This window comes from Triturus cristatus, chromosome 3_1, assembly GCF_964204655.1.
Source record: "Triturus cristatus chromosome 3_1, aTriCri1.1, whole genome shotgun sequence".
Taxonomy (NCBI): domain Eukaryota; kingdom Metazoa; phylum Chordata; class Amphibia; order Caudata; family Salamandridae; genus Triturus; species Triturus cristatus.
Genome location: NC_140583.1, coordinates 994,821,668 through 994,835,680, shown reverse-complemented (window position 1 = coordinate 994,835,680; position 14,013 = coordinate 994,821,668). Strand labels below are relative to the sequence as shown.

The following is a 14,013-nucleotide window of genomic DNA, read 5'->3' as shown; positions in this document are numbered from 1 at the left end:
TAGTAAGGAGCGATGTGAGTTTATTTTGAATAGCAAAACACACAAGATGATGGAGGGAATGTTGCACATTGGCAAAACATTCACCCCAGTCACAGATCTGGGTTTAATCCGTTGTTATTTTGCTCACCACGCCACCCCAGTTCAGACATGGCCATATGCAAATCAGTCTTGACCCTGTGCCTCATGGGAACAGTCCAGCCCGAACCGCCAAGCCATGTCTTCCCTGGACCGGAATCAAGCATCCTAGGACCGGTTTCGGGGTTTCACCCCTCTTCAGCCAGGATAGCTTGACTCCAGTAGCGTAGTGAGCACGGGGCCCACGTCTGGGCATACCCTTCCCACATAAGGCGAACAGCAAAACACACAAGATCATGAACGGAATGTTGCACATTGGCAAAACATTCACCACCAGTCACAGATCTGGGTTTAATCCATCGTTATTTTGCTCACCACACCACCCCAGTTCAGACATGGCCATATGCAAATCAGTCTTGACCCTGTGCCTCATGGGAACAGTCCAGCCCGAACTGCCAAGCCATGTCTTCCCTGGACCGGAATCAAGCATCCTAGGACCGGTTTCTGGCTATCAGCCGTCATCAGCCAGGATAGCTTGACTCCAGTGGCGTAGTGAGCACGGGTCCCACGTCTGGGAAAACCCATCCCACTTAGGGCGAAAAGCGTTACAACAAACAAATGATGGACGGAATGCTGACAATGCATACATTCTCCCCCAGTCAAGAGATCTGGGTTAAATCCATCGTTCTTTTGCTTACTACACCACCCCAGTTTAGACATGGCCATATGCAAATCAGTCTTGACCCTGTGCCTCATGGGAACAGTCCAGCCCGAACTGCCAAGCCATGTCTTCCCTGGACCGGAATCAAGCATCCTAGGACCGGTTTCGGTGTTTCACCCCTCTTCAGCCAGGATAGCTTGACTCCAGTGGCGTAGTGAGCACGGGACCCACGTCTGGGCATACCCTTCCCACATAGGGCGAACAGCAAAACAAACAAGATGATGGACGGAAAGTTGCACATTGGCAAAACATTTACCCCCAATCACAGATATGGGTTTAATCCATCGTTATTTTGCTCACCACGCCACCCTAGTTCAGACATGGCCATATGCAAATCAGTCTCGACCCTGTGCCTCATGGGAACAGTCCAGCCCGAACTGCCAAGCCATGTCTTCCCTGGACCGGAATCAAGCATCCTAGGACCGGTTTCGGGGTTTCACCCCTCTTCAGCCAGGATAGCTTGACTCCAGTGGCGTAGTGAGCACGGGACACACGTCTGGGCACACCCTTCCCACATAGGGCGAACAGCAAAACACACAAGATGATGGACGGAATGTTGCACATTAGCAAAACATTCACCCCCAGTCACAGATCTGGGTTTAATCCATCGCTATTTTGCTCACCACGCCACCCCAGTTCAGACATGGCCATATGCAAATCAATCTTGACCCTGTGCCCCCCCCCCCTGTGCTCACTACGCCACTGGAGTCAACCTATCCTGGCTGAAGAGGGGTGAAATCCCGAAACCGGCCCTAGGATGCTTGATTCCGGTCCAGGGAAGACATGGCTTGGCGGTTCGGGCTGGACTCTGACCATGAGGCACAGGGTCAAGACTGATTTGCATATGGCCATGTCTGAACTGGGGTGGGGTGGTGAGCAAAATAACGATGGATTAAACCCAGATCTGTGACTGGGGGTGAATGTTTTGCCAATGTGCAACATTCCGTCCATCATCTTGTGTGTTTTGCTGTTCGCCCTATGTGGGATGGGTATGCCCAGACGTGGGTCCCGTGCTCACTAAGCCACTGGAGTCAAGCTATCCTGGCTGAAGAGGGGAGAAACCCCAAAACCGGTCCTAGGATGCTTGATTCCGGTCCAGGGAAGACATGGCTTGGCAGTTCGGGCTGGACTGTTCACATGAGGCACAGGGTCAAGACTGATTTGCATATGGCCATGTCTGAACTGGGGTGGCGTGGTGAGCAAAATAACGATGGTTTAAACCCAGATCTGTGACTGGGGGTGAATGTTTTGCCAATGTGCAATATTCTGTCCATCATCTTGTGTGTTTTGCGGTTCGCCCTATGTGGGAAGGGTATGCCCAGACGTGGGTCCCGTGCTCACTACGCCACTGGAGTCAAGCTATCCTGGCTTGAAGAGGGGTGAAACCCCAAAACCGGTCCTAGCAGGGCCGGCTTTAGCGCTAGTGGAGCCCTGTGCGACAATGTTTGTTGGCGCCCCCAAATGTCCACCTCCACCACGGATTCTCTCACTAGCACCCTTTAACAGTCTCCATAACCACACACTCTCAGATACATTGAATTAGCTATATAGCACCACTCATACCAGTGTAGGGTGTCAGAGCACTTTGCATCACGCACACATTACACAGAGACAATCAATCATATGTGTTTTAAATCAGAGTATAGGAAATGTTTACATAAGCCAAAGGACTAAAAGTGTAGGAGTCACATGTCATCCATACTGGTAGGCAGTATAGTTTAAGAGTGCTTGGTGTGGAGACGCACACACTCGAAAAAGAAACCGCATAGTTGGGAGTTTTCTTTAATAATAAGAATCAATTTCTAGTAAAATTAACCCTTTATGCAACATTAATCAATTTTCTAATGTATGCTTTGCAGTGTGTATGCAGCTCTATGATGAAAGTTAATAGCTCACTGTTGAATATTAGGACTTTAAGTTATAAATTTCAAGTAACAAAAGGATGTCTCTTTTAAAAGCAGTAACCTGCTGATCTGTTCACATTCTATGCACTCTGTAATCAACTTGGTGCACATTCTTTGCAGCAGGCATATTAACCCTCTGCACTAACTTCACAGAGGTCAAAACCTCAACTATACAAAACACTGATCTCTCTCCAGGAAGATAATTAATCACAGGAGTTATCATGACATTTTTGTGAGGCCTGGTAATTGCCAGAGGAAAGGAACGCTGCAGAAGGTGCTTCAAAAACATAATAAACTTGCAAACACGGCGCCCCCAGGAAGCCAGCACCTGGTGCGGTGGCACCGGTCGCACCGCCCTAAAGCCGGTCCTGGGTCCTAGGATGCTTGATTCCGGTCCAGGGAAGACATGGCTTGGCAGTTCGGGCTGGACTGTTCCCATGAGGCACAGGGTCAAGATTGGTTTGCATATGGCCATGTCTGAACTGGGGTGGCGTGGTGAGCAAAATAGCGATGGATTAAACCCAGATCTGTGACTGGGGGTGAATGTTTTGCCAATGTGCAACATTCCGTCCATCATCTTGTGTGTTTTGCTATTTATTTTGAATGCCATTTTTTGAATGTTAAATTACATGTTATTATCATATACAAAATACATTATGTTTATTCATTTATATATTTTAATCATTTTATTTTTAGTTATTTAAATATTTTGTTAAAAGGTTTAATGTTTCTGCTTACATTAGAATGGGAAACCACCTCTCGAGTCCATCAATTTCCCTGAATAGTAAATCTAACCCCTCCAACGTCCTGCACGTTTCTGACTGTTTCATAGATTGAAGAGGGAATAGTAAATTCAATTAATCAGATTACATGTGTGTTGGTTATATATATGTTTGTTACTTTTTACTTTAATTTTATTAGAAATATTTTTAAAAAATCTATTCTTGCAGCCTAAACATTGCTCAGAAATTTCTGGACTGCCTCTGTATCTGCACTTCATTGTCCTAGGAAATCTTCAGGAAAACTATAGTCCATACCTTTTAAAGTTTTAGGTTGCGGGCCATGCTGCTCCTAAAGTCAATTTTGGTGTACATACGAGGGAGGAAGTGGGATGCTGACCATGAGCTCAAAAAACTCCCTATTTTAAACACAACATTTTATGCATCACGGTCCCTCAGATCTCCAGCACTTATACTTTATTAGGCACACCAGTGAGCCTCCCTAGGCATTCTAGTCCCTGTTGAGCCTCCCCAGCCCTTCCCATTCAACACTAGTGAGTTGTGGAATATTGATAAGAAGACTACAGAGACCAGAATGCCTTGGAAGGCTGACAGGTGTGCCTAGAGGACATGTGCTGGAGTGCTGTGGGACTGTGCTTCCATAAAATGTTGTGCTTGTCATCCTCCAGATGATGCCTCACATGCAGTGTTAGAAGAGTGTGTTGGGGCAGTCTGGCATGTATATACAACTAAATGTCACAGTGATAAGATTGGAAAAACAGCCAGAGGCAGAGACTGCAGAAACTCTCAGTGCACTGGACGGGGCATGAAGGCTGGGCATAGCATTGATGGCATATTTTCTTATTATGAGGTCTGTCCATTCAGAGGCAGCTAAGGAACCATGATGAGGAGTTAAATAATTGTACATCGGGGTTGGGTAATTCAGAAGCACTGCATGCCCACCTGGAATTCTGGAAATGGAAAGAGCTCTCAAATGAGACTTTGGAATGATACAGCAAAGAGAGCGTGTATTCAAGAAGGTGATGTGGCAAATAGGGTTTGGACTCAGGATGAGCAGTCCTGACACGTGAGGTCATTAGCAGTAGCACATAAGCATTATTTCTGACATTTTTCCTCACAATGACAGTATCTACAAGAAGAATTGCGATACTAAATGTACCGGTTGCAGATCGCTGTCTGTGATTTGAAGGTACAGATCAGCTAAAGCTTAAGTTAATTGACTGCACATAAGTGTAGCAGAACCATCTTTGAATATTTGCCCAGTTGTCTGCATGATCTCTGTATAATACACTCAACCGTAATAAATGCAATAACCTATTGCTGTTGAGTCTGATGTCCAAATGCCTGCTGCAGGACCCAGCAGTTGAGGGAAAAAGCAGACCAGGTCATGTGCTTAATTAAAGTAACTGTTTAAATAATGAAAAGGAAACATGGCTTGTCTTTCTTCTGCTCTCTTTTTCTAGCTGTATAGTGGGAAGCAAACAGGAGATATTTATAGCAATAGATTTATTTTTTGCACTCCTTAGGTAATCATAGAACAGTTAGAATCTTTCTGTGTGTTTCTAAACATTCCAAGCTATATTAAACTGATTTTAATATCTGTTTTGCAACAAATATCGAATAGCTTTTTTGACATGTTTAATTTTTCACTAAAGATTCTATTTTTATTTTTCATGATTTCAAACATGCTTACTTTTTTATATGAAAGAGCCAAGCACAAAGGTTTTTATTTATAAGCCCATTGGGCCGCCGGTGCATCACTTTTCTTGACACACAAGCAGCTCAATGGGCTTGCCCATATTTACAAGGCCACGTAAAGTCACCCTGCGTGAATTTTCATGGTCTTGTAAATATGGGCCCCTTTCACACATTACTCTGCTTGAAAGGGGCGTTCATGGGTGTTGCTGTGGGTGATCCCACGCAACATCCATGGAACTAGACGCATTTCCAGATTTACACAACATTTTGTAAAACTGGGAATTCGTCAAAATCCTATGCTTCCCCAGGGGAGGCATAGGAATGGCACAAGGAGAAATACTTTATTTCTCCCTGTTTGTTCCTCTTTCTATGCGTGCTGCAGAAAGCAGCACGCATAGAAAGAAGAAAATGCCATTAATGACACAAGGGTGCCTGCACTGGCACATGGCAGCCAATTGTGCGCCAGTGCAGGGGCAAGCACAGGTTATGTTGCATTGTTGCTAATACGACACATCCCTGTGGTTTGAAAATGACGCAGCATGGCGCAGCTAAATGGCTTGCGGCGCAGTGCTGCATCATTTTCTTGTAGATGAGGCCCCAAGGATTTAAGTGGTTTGCAGGAAAGGTGATGGTGTGGCCATGTATTAGAAATAAAGTACCCCCTGACGTACATGATAAGGATATTGCAATTTATCTCAGAGTTCTGTGAACTTATAAAAGAACTCGGTCTTTAATCTCATTCCTTAATTTGGTCATCAAACTCCTTAGTGACTTGGAATACCCTTACACCATAAGGCAGGAGTACTTTATCCCATATATTATGTGTTTGTTTGATAGTCATTGATGGCATTACTGGCACAAACAATAATAAAGATTTTTAAAAAAAGACATATTATTAATATCAAATACTAATTGGAATCTATTTTATGGTGTTCTTTGGAGTGGTTCCTAGTGGAAATAATACATGAATATAAGTGTATTGGGGGTTTAACTCTATGTGTGATATATGGCAGCCAGTGCTTTAAATGGGCCGGTATTCACTGGTATTCAGTACCGGCACTTCTAAATTTTCGGCGCTTGAGTACCTGAACTTCTCTTTGTCCAAAGAGAGTACTGGTACTCATGGGGATGTAAGCCAAGCTCAGTGAAATTGCCATTTACAAAAAAGCGCAACACAGCTGACAACGAGTGGGTCCGTTTTCCTGATCGAGTGCTAATCTCCCCCTTTAATGTGTGAATTGAGCCGCGGCCCTTAGGCATTCATTCAGAGTTGGCAGGAAGCTTGGGAGGGGCCAGACTCACACTGTGATACCTGATGCAGTGTCCACTCAGGCTCTTTGTAGTCCATAGCACTGTAGGTGTGAGAGCAGGGCCTGCTAACAGGCATATCTCATGACTCTCGGGAAATCAAAGAGGCAGCTTCCTGCTGGCATAGCAGACTACAGCAGCACTTGTTTGCAACCAGATTGAGGAGGAAGGTGGCGATAGTGATGCTGTAGCACAGCACGTGGGATCAAGGTTTAGTAATGAGGGCAGAAACGAATGTAAGCATTTCTAAAATACATGTACTGAATGCCCTGTCTGCGTGCATGAATGCTTAAATGGTGCCCTTGGCCGGATCCCTTTGTGCTGCCCATAGCTCCGCCCCCTAGAGCCACCCCAAGCCCCACCCCCTAGTCCACATCTCAATTTGGTGAGTACCTGCACCTATTTTTTTCCATTTAAAGCACTAATGGCAGTATTACAAAAATTAGCAGTAATGCATCCTTATACTTCATGCCCCCACCATGCTGGCTTTCACGAGGCTCCCATTTGTTGGATGTCTCAATCCTTGCTTCGTGCAGTCAGTCTTACAAAGTTTCCTGACAGCAGGTGTCATATCTTGTGTTGAGATGCAGATCTCCAGAAAGGTATGTGAATTGAGAAATTTGAAATAACGTTTAAATAATGACCATCTTTGTTCTTTGGGGGTTAAATTTCAGGCGTAGAGTGTATTTCGAGGCAGAAATATGGACAGGCAGGCAGTGGTGGCTGGTGATCTTTGAAATTGTGATCTTTGAAATTGGTGAGGCGGAATCATAGACTGAATGCCAGCAAGCAAAGCGAGCTAGCCCATTTGATTCTATATTCGTATTCTGATTCACACTCATTCTTAATCAAAACAGGGATGCTGTACTTTAAATGTTTTTGCCACAATTCTTAGACTGAGCTGGCAGCCCCTATGTGAAAGGATAGTACTTTTCCAACTTTAAGAGCCAGGTACTCGAAGGCACAGCCGCTGGATCTGGCTCTTCGGATGCAGGGGACAGTGGTGAGCAGGAGGTTTGCTGACTCAAGGAATCTGAGACTGAGCTGGCAGCCCCTATGTGAAAGGATAGTACTTTTCCAACTTCAAGAGCCAGGTACTCGAAGGCACAGCCACTGGATCTGGCTCTTCGGATGCAGGGGACAGTGGTGAGCAGGAGGTTTGCTGACTCAAGGAATCTGGTGGGAATGTGAAAATCTGATACAGTTGTTGAGGTAGGTGGAACCTAACTCGTGTAGTGCTTTGTATGTGCTATACATAACGTGGCCACTCCTCCGTGTCCTAAATGTCGAAAAAGAGAAAATGAAACTCGGCCTTGACACCCACCCCCACCACTCTGTGCCATCACTTCTCTCCCCTTAGAAGGGAGAGGATGTGGTGCTACAGCCAGATTCGAGTCTTACCTTCGACAAAAATTATTATTAAAAAGAAAAAGTAAATAATTTAAAGAAAACAGAGCCAATGAAAGTTATTTGAGAGAACTAAATCAGAACACCCCACCCCAAAAGCTAGGTAAACATCTGCACAGTGACAGTTCTCACAAAATCACAATTACATGTTTTTTTTTTCCTATTGTACTATGAGCATGGTTTTTAAAACAGAATTGTGTCACGCCCCTGAAACGTTGTGAAATTTGCGGTTCACTGGTCCAAACAGCTGATCATTCCATTCTTCTTTAATAAGTACACAATAAGCAATTGCCAAAATAATTCTACTAAGATTTCAACTGGCATTAAATCTCAAACAGATTTCTCATCATAGCAAGAATAGAAATTGACAACTTACAGATTCTGTGTAACATAATGTGATGATATTCTGGTGTGCTTTGTAGGTTTGGCTATAGCCACGACTGTGAAAATTTGCATCTGGTGAAAGTGTATGTCACGACCTGAGATAGCTTAGAACCCTGGATAATGAAGCCATGCCCCTAGGCGACCATCAAAACGAAACACTTTAATAATTGTCCTTGCATACATCTTCGCAGAATTTGTACGTCATGTTTAGCCAAATATTTGCTATTTCCTATAACTTATAATGGGAACTGTCACCTTTAAGCGTAGGACCAAAGACGGTATCCAACATTTCTGTAATTATTATCCGTCTCAGGCTGGCCAAACAGACATGCGCACTCATGTTTGTGCAACATAGCTGTGCTGTACAGCCGGGTTGTAGAAAAGCCCCAGGCTGCCTGGGCCTGAGTGAGCATCAAGTCAGCCCGCTCAGGCCAATCACAGCACTGCTCTCATGCTGGTATTACCAACATAAGAGAAGCGCCATGATTGCCGTTTGGGAGCCTGTGCATCATGACCAGCACCGGAAGAGGAGCACTGAGGCAGCGGCTGCAGGAGCAGATAAGTTATTTCTTTTCATTCTTTTCCCCCACCCCATCTCCCGCCCCCCCCGCGTTGCCTCACCACCCCAAAATTGGAGCAGCCACCACTGCGTTATTGCCAGTATAAGTAATCTCACTCGTGCCTCGTGGTGACGTGCCAGTGGTTCCTTGCCCTAGAATCAATCAAACATTTAAGCGCTGTTACTTTAAAAATGACTAATAACAATTTTCTATCTACCTGAGTCTCTTACATAAGACCCAGGTACCCATAGAACACATTTCCTAAGGTAACTGGAAGGTTCACTCGGATCACTGTTCTGTACCTTTACCACTGAGCCATCCCCTTCCCTAGAAGGATGCCAGAAAGGTTACTGGAGTACTGTTAGAAGTCCCATCCAGCAGCATGTAGAACAGAGGGAGACAATCATATATTTAATTATTTGTATGCAGTGGTCTTACCAACGAAACCGCTTCAGAAGCTTAGTAGGTTAATGCACCGATTGCATAAACACTGATGCAATTACCATATTACAGGTTCGAACCCTCCACAACCGGTCTTGCAAGACTTCCTTCATTGGTATACTAGCACGAGTAGCCCTAAGTTGGGTAACACTAGCAACGGTCATTTATAATACCAGAGATGGTGGCAGCCAATTCCGTGTCAACAGCTTACTGTAATTAGTGGTGTTCCCTCACTACATACAAGGGTAAAACACAAGTCAAGGCTACCTCTCAACAGTCAGCGGGAGCTAAGGCCTGCTGTAGGAAGGATGATCTGTGAAAGCATTAGAGAAAAGTAGAGACTTGTGACCGAATGTACAAAGCAATTTTGTGGTCGCAAATGCTTGGTTTTGGAGCTTGCGACCATAAAAATGCTTTTTGCAATATACTAAACCCATTTTAGGAGCCATTAAGTTTTTTCTATGCTCCCAAAATATACTTAGAAATGGATAATGAATTGTAATTTGGAAGGGACGTGTTGTCGGTGTCCTTTCTATATAGCGACTGTTATCCATATGTATCAATGACATAGAACTGAAATAGCTGTTGTAAAACATTGAAAAAATACAGACCCTCTAGTTGGGGTGGTAACCCATTCGGAAACCGGAAGGGGTTCCCTCAGCAACACCTTCTTCTTTATCAATGTTAAATAAGTTTGTTCGGGCCAATTAAATAATAATTAATGTTTCCTCGCCTGCGTTTGTTCAGTCCTCCTCCACCCAGCCCCACCGCTCCTACCTGCATGGGCAGCTCCTGGTTCGGGAGTAGGTAGTGGTCCACGGGACCACTGACAACTCTTAAACAAGCTTTTTTTTTTTTTTTAAACAAAAAGAAGTAAACTCATTTACAATGAAGTCCTGCTTCCTTTAAGGAAAATGGTCTGCATGATAACAGTTAACTGTATTGAAAGGCAATCACAGACAAAGTTGCCTGCTGACCCGATCAGGCGACCATGCCTGTGATGGCCTCCAATCAGTGTCAGTCGCAGTTTGAGCCCTACTTCATTAGCAGTAATGAGATTAACGCCCCACTCTGAATCTGAATTTTCCAAGCCAATTTATTTGTGTATAGGGCAGTTCAGAAAATTATTTACTGGTCACAAAAATACTGGTTGCAAATTGCAACCAAGATTTGGCGAACAGTCAAATAGTGCAAATGGCTCTTGGTCCTTTTCTGGGAGACGGTGACGAAGTTAGACATAGGAGTGTACAGATTCATTGTAGCATGTGAAGAACCTATATGATTCCAGCTTAGCTGTAAATCTGGTTTCTCTAAATGTGCCAAAGCAGAATTATCTCCATGCTCTATTCTGTTTGCATCATCGAAATGTTCCCAAATAGAGCCAGCTCTCCTCGGCCCTGCTTCTGCCAAATGAAACAAGTAGCCTCTCCTACTGAATGATGATCTGTATGTTTTTGGACAAGGTAATTTGACAGCATAACCTGGACTCAATGTGTTCTCTTCTTTCTCCAGGTGAAAGAGACCCTGCGATTCGACGACCATGCCTGAGCTGTGAGTGTTGTGATTTTTCTCGTGTACATGTGGTATATGTGTTCTGCAGATTGTATAAGAACTGTTTTAACCCCTTCAGTGCCCGCCCCTTTCCCCGCCCAGTGCCGGCCGTTGCATTAGCGGGCGGGGTCTATGACGAGCTGGACTCGTCAAGGGCACAGCGCCACCGCGGCCCATGACGAGTCCAGCTCGTCATGGGCACTGAAGGGGTTAATGTCTAACGTAAGGACAGTGTTAATGTTTCCCCACCATTGTGTAATGAATCAACGCTTAACATTTAGCTTCTGCCCACCACAACATCCATCATGGGTCAATAGGTCCGCTTTCTGAGCCGCTCACCCTGCTGCACTGTGAGTGACAACATTTTTTCTGATCAAATGTGCACATCTACCTGAAAAGAAGTGCACTTCAGTGCCTAGCTCAATAACAATTTATTTTTATTCTTTATCCTTTTTCAGTCACCCATATGTGTTTAAACTATGTCTTCAGGTAATAGTACTTCAAAGCTAATAGTACAATTTCACTTCACCAGTAAGAATTATATTTTCAAATCATGTGCAACATAACAAAAAATGATATCTATACCTGTTCTGAGTATACTTGGACGCTCCTCTACTGTTATATTAAAATTATATGCAATTATTAACTTTTTTTATTTTAAAACTATTTTTGCAAGCATGTGACCACCACATTTAAGTATGTGCATGTTTTCAAATTTCATTTTTGTGGCATATGCTTACAATAAAATATTGTTTTTTAAAACAACTTTGAAAGTCTGGATCAATTGGTTTTGCCAGTGTTTGTTTGATAAGGATGAGAGACAGCTGGGCATGTCTCTGCATTTGATTTTTTCAGTGCTTCTAGCAGAGTCCCAGCTTATCTCCATTTCTTAACTGCATGTCCTAAAGTTCTTCTCTTTCTGTTCCTGGCACAGCTCAGTTACGAACACCCAATTTTGAGAGATTACTCTTCAGGCAAATGTTTTGTTCTCTTCTGGCCCAGTGTTTCCAGTGGTTATATTGTCAGGATAGTTCTACTAAACCTGCAGGATTCAGATGTAATGGGAAATCGATGTGGCAAGCACTTTCGGTTCTCTCTACAGCCATAGGAGTTGGCTACTACCACAAGCTCATTGAGATGCCAAGAACGTCATTTTTAGGTCTCCTCTACCAGACATTGTTAAGCTGTCTGTATGGGAAAGCCTATTTTGGACCACGCCAAAAACTTAAAGTGAGCTTAGAACCTGCCCAATGCATACCATTGGTTGTGTTTACTGTCTTCTCATTTAATTGCTTCTTATTCAAAGGCTTGCCTTTCTCTTCTTGTGTTTGTCCCTCCCCAGGAGAATAGGCTCTCCACCGTCCTTTTGTTTGGCTGACTTGTGTCTTTCCACTGTTCACATTTAGAGAATTCATGTTATTGTTTACATCAACCAGTCCATGAGAGTGAATGTGTTCTTCAGCTCTTTCCCTTGTGTGCTTGTCTTCCCCCAAATACCCGATACACGTTGCTCTCTCTTCTCTACATGTGCTGTGTTCCAGTCAATAACACATGCTTCTTTTTTCTACTTTCTCTAACTATGCAGCTTTACTTTATTTTTATTTGATCTCTTCTCCCACTCGCTGTTGCCCCCCTCTCATTCTCCTCCATTGCTTGCCCACTTCTCACAGCCAATTAAATATTTCTTTTTTTAAGTTTTTGAGGACACAGCACGCCTTTTTGCAGCCAGGCTACACTGCTTGAAGAAATGCACTTTAGCGCACTCAGAATTTGTGTCTTCTCTGCTCCAAGTGATGTTAACAATCTTGGATCGATAAATAAAAATATAATAAAATGGTATCCGCACTAAATTGGCTGACTCACGGCGTCAATGGCAACAAAAATGGGGCTTAATTGACAAATGGAGGGCGCAACATCCTATGACCCGTGATTACTCCTTCTTCTCAGCCCTCCACAAACTGCATGTCAGGCTAGACACTATTCTGTGTTCACCTGATGTCCATGAGGGGGTTAGTTGCAACGAATACCTTACCAGGACATTGTCAGACCACAACCCTGTCCTGATACACTTACAATGGTCACGTGCGCAACCTAAAATTCCCACCTGGCGCCTGCGCCCAGAGACCCTGGATGAGCAGGCTTTTGGTTCCACAATCGGCACAGCTATCACTAACTATTTCCAGGATAATGACGGTACAGCCACATCCTCCCTTGTGGAATGGGACGCCTTGAAAACGGTCCTTAGGGGAAGGTGTATCTCTGAGGTGGTTGGGGTAAGGAAAGTTCTCCTCCAAGATATTAAAAGGGATGATGAGCGCTTGCGCGCATTGGAAAAACACAGACCCGAAAACCCAGCTAAGCAACAGGAACTGCTAGAGGCTAGGGAGGCAGTTGCCACGCAGGTAGAACGGCTACGCTGCTTTCATTACAAACAATACACGACTCAAGCACACTCGGAGAGAGATAAATCGGGGGCCCTTCTGGCCTGGTTGGCCAACCGGGCTCGACAGGGATCAGTCATATTGGAGCTCAGAGACCAAAATGGGGTGGCCCGGTACGACCAGCAGGGGATCAATGACATATTCTTAGACTACTATACCGAGCTCTATTGGGTTCAACTGTCTCCAACAGAGGAGGAGTTGCAGAGGTTCACGCACGAGATTGAGCTACCCAAAATAGACGAGGACACAGCAACCCTGTTAGGTCGCGAGGTCGAAGTAAGAGAAGTGCGGGGAGCCATCAAGAGCATGCCCCGTAATAAAACGCCGGGTACCGATTGCCTACCAATAGAATTTTACCTTGCATACATTGACCTCTTAGCTCCCAAACTTGTGCAATTGTATAATGATGCCAAGAGGCTAGGCAAACTCCTGGCCTCCACTAGAGAAGCGATCATCATCCCCCTACTAAAGCCGGGTAAGCCGGCGTTGGACAAAACTCCGTACCTCCCCTTGTCCATGCTCAATCTCGATTATTAAATTCTAAGTAAAATCCTGGCCTCCTGTCTGCTCCCTTACATGACTACCCTCATACATGTAGACCAATCCGGGTTCATCCCCACTAGAAACACAGCGGTTAATTTTCGAAGGCTCATACATATACTGGATGCGGACACTTACTGTGCGGATACTGCCACAATATTTTCAGTGGACATAGAAAAAGAGTTTGCCAGTCTTGAATGGGCTTTACTCTTTCATGTGATTTGGAAAATGGGACTGGGGGCG

The 14,013-nt window shown here is 44.4% G+C and overlaps 1 protein-coding gene across 2 annotated transcripts in view; it reads left to right on the top strand.

Moving 5' to 3' along the window:
* LOC146861374 (troponin I, slow skeletal muscle) overlaps window positions 1-14,013 on the top strand; it is a 56,374-nt gene that overhangs the window by 21,950 nt on the left and 20,411 nt on the right. Inside the window, exon 2 of one of the 2 annotated variants that reach the window (XM_085645677.1) lies at window positions 10,751-10,793. The gene's annotated coding sequence lies outside the window, so the exon portion shown is untranslated. The remainder of the gene's footprint in view (window positions 1-10,750; window positions 10,794-14,013) is intronic. The other variant, XM_085645678.1, reaches the window with a different exon arrangement.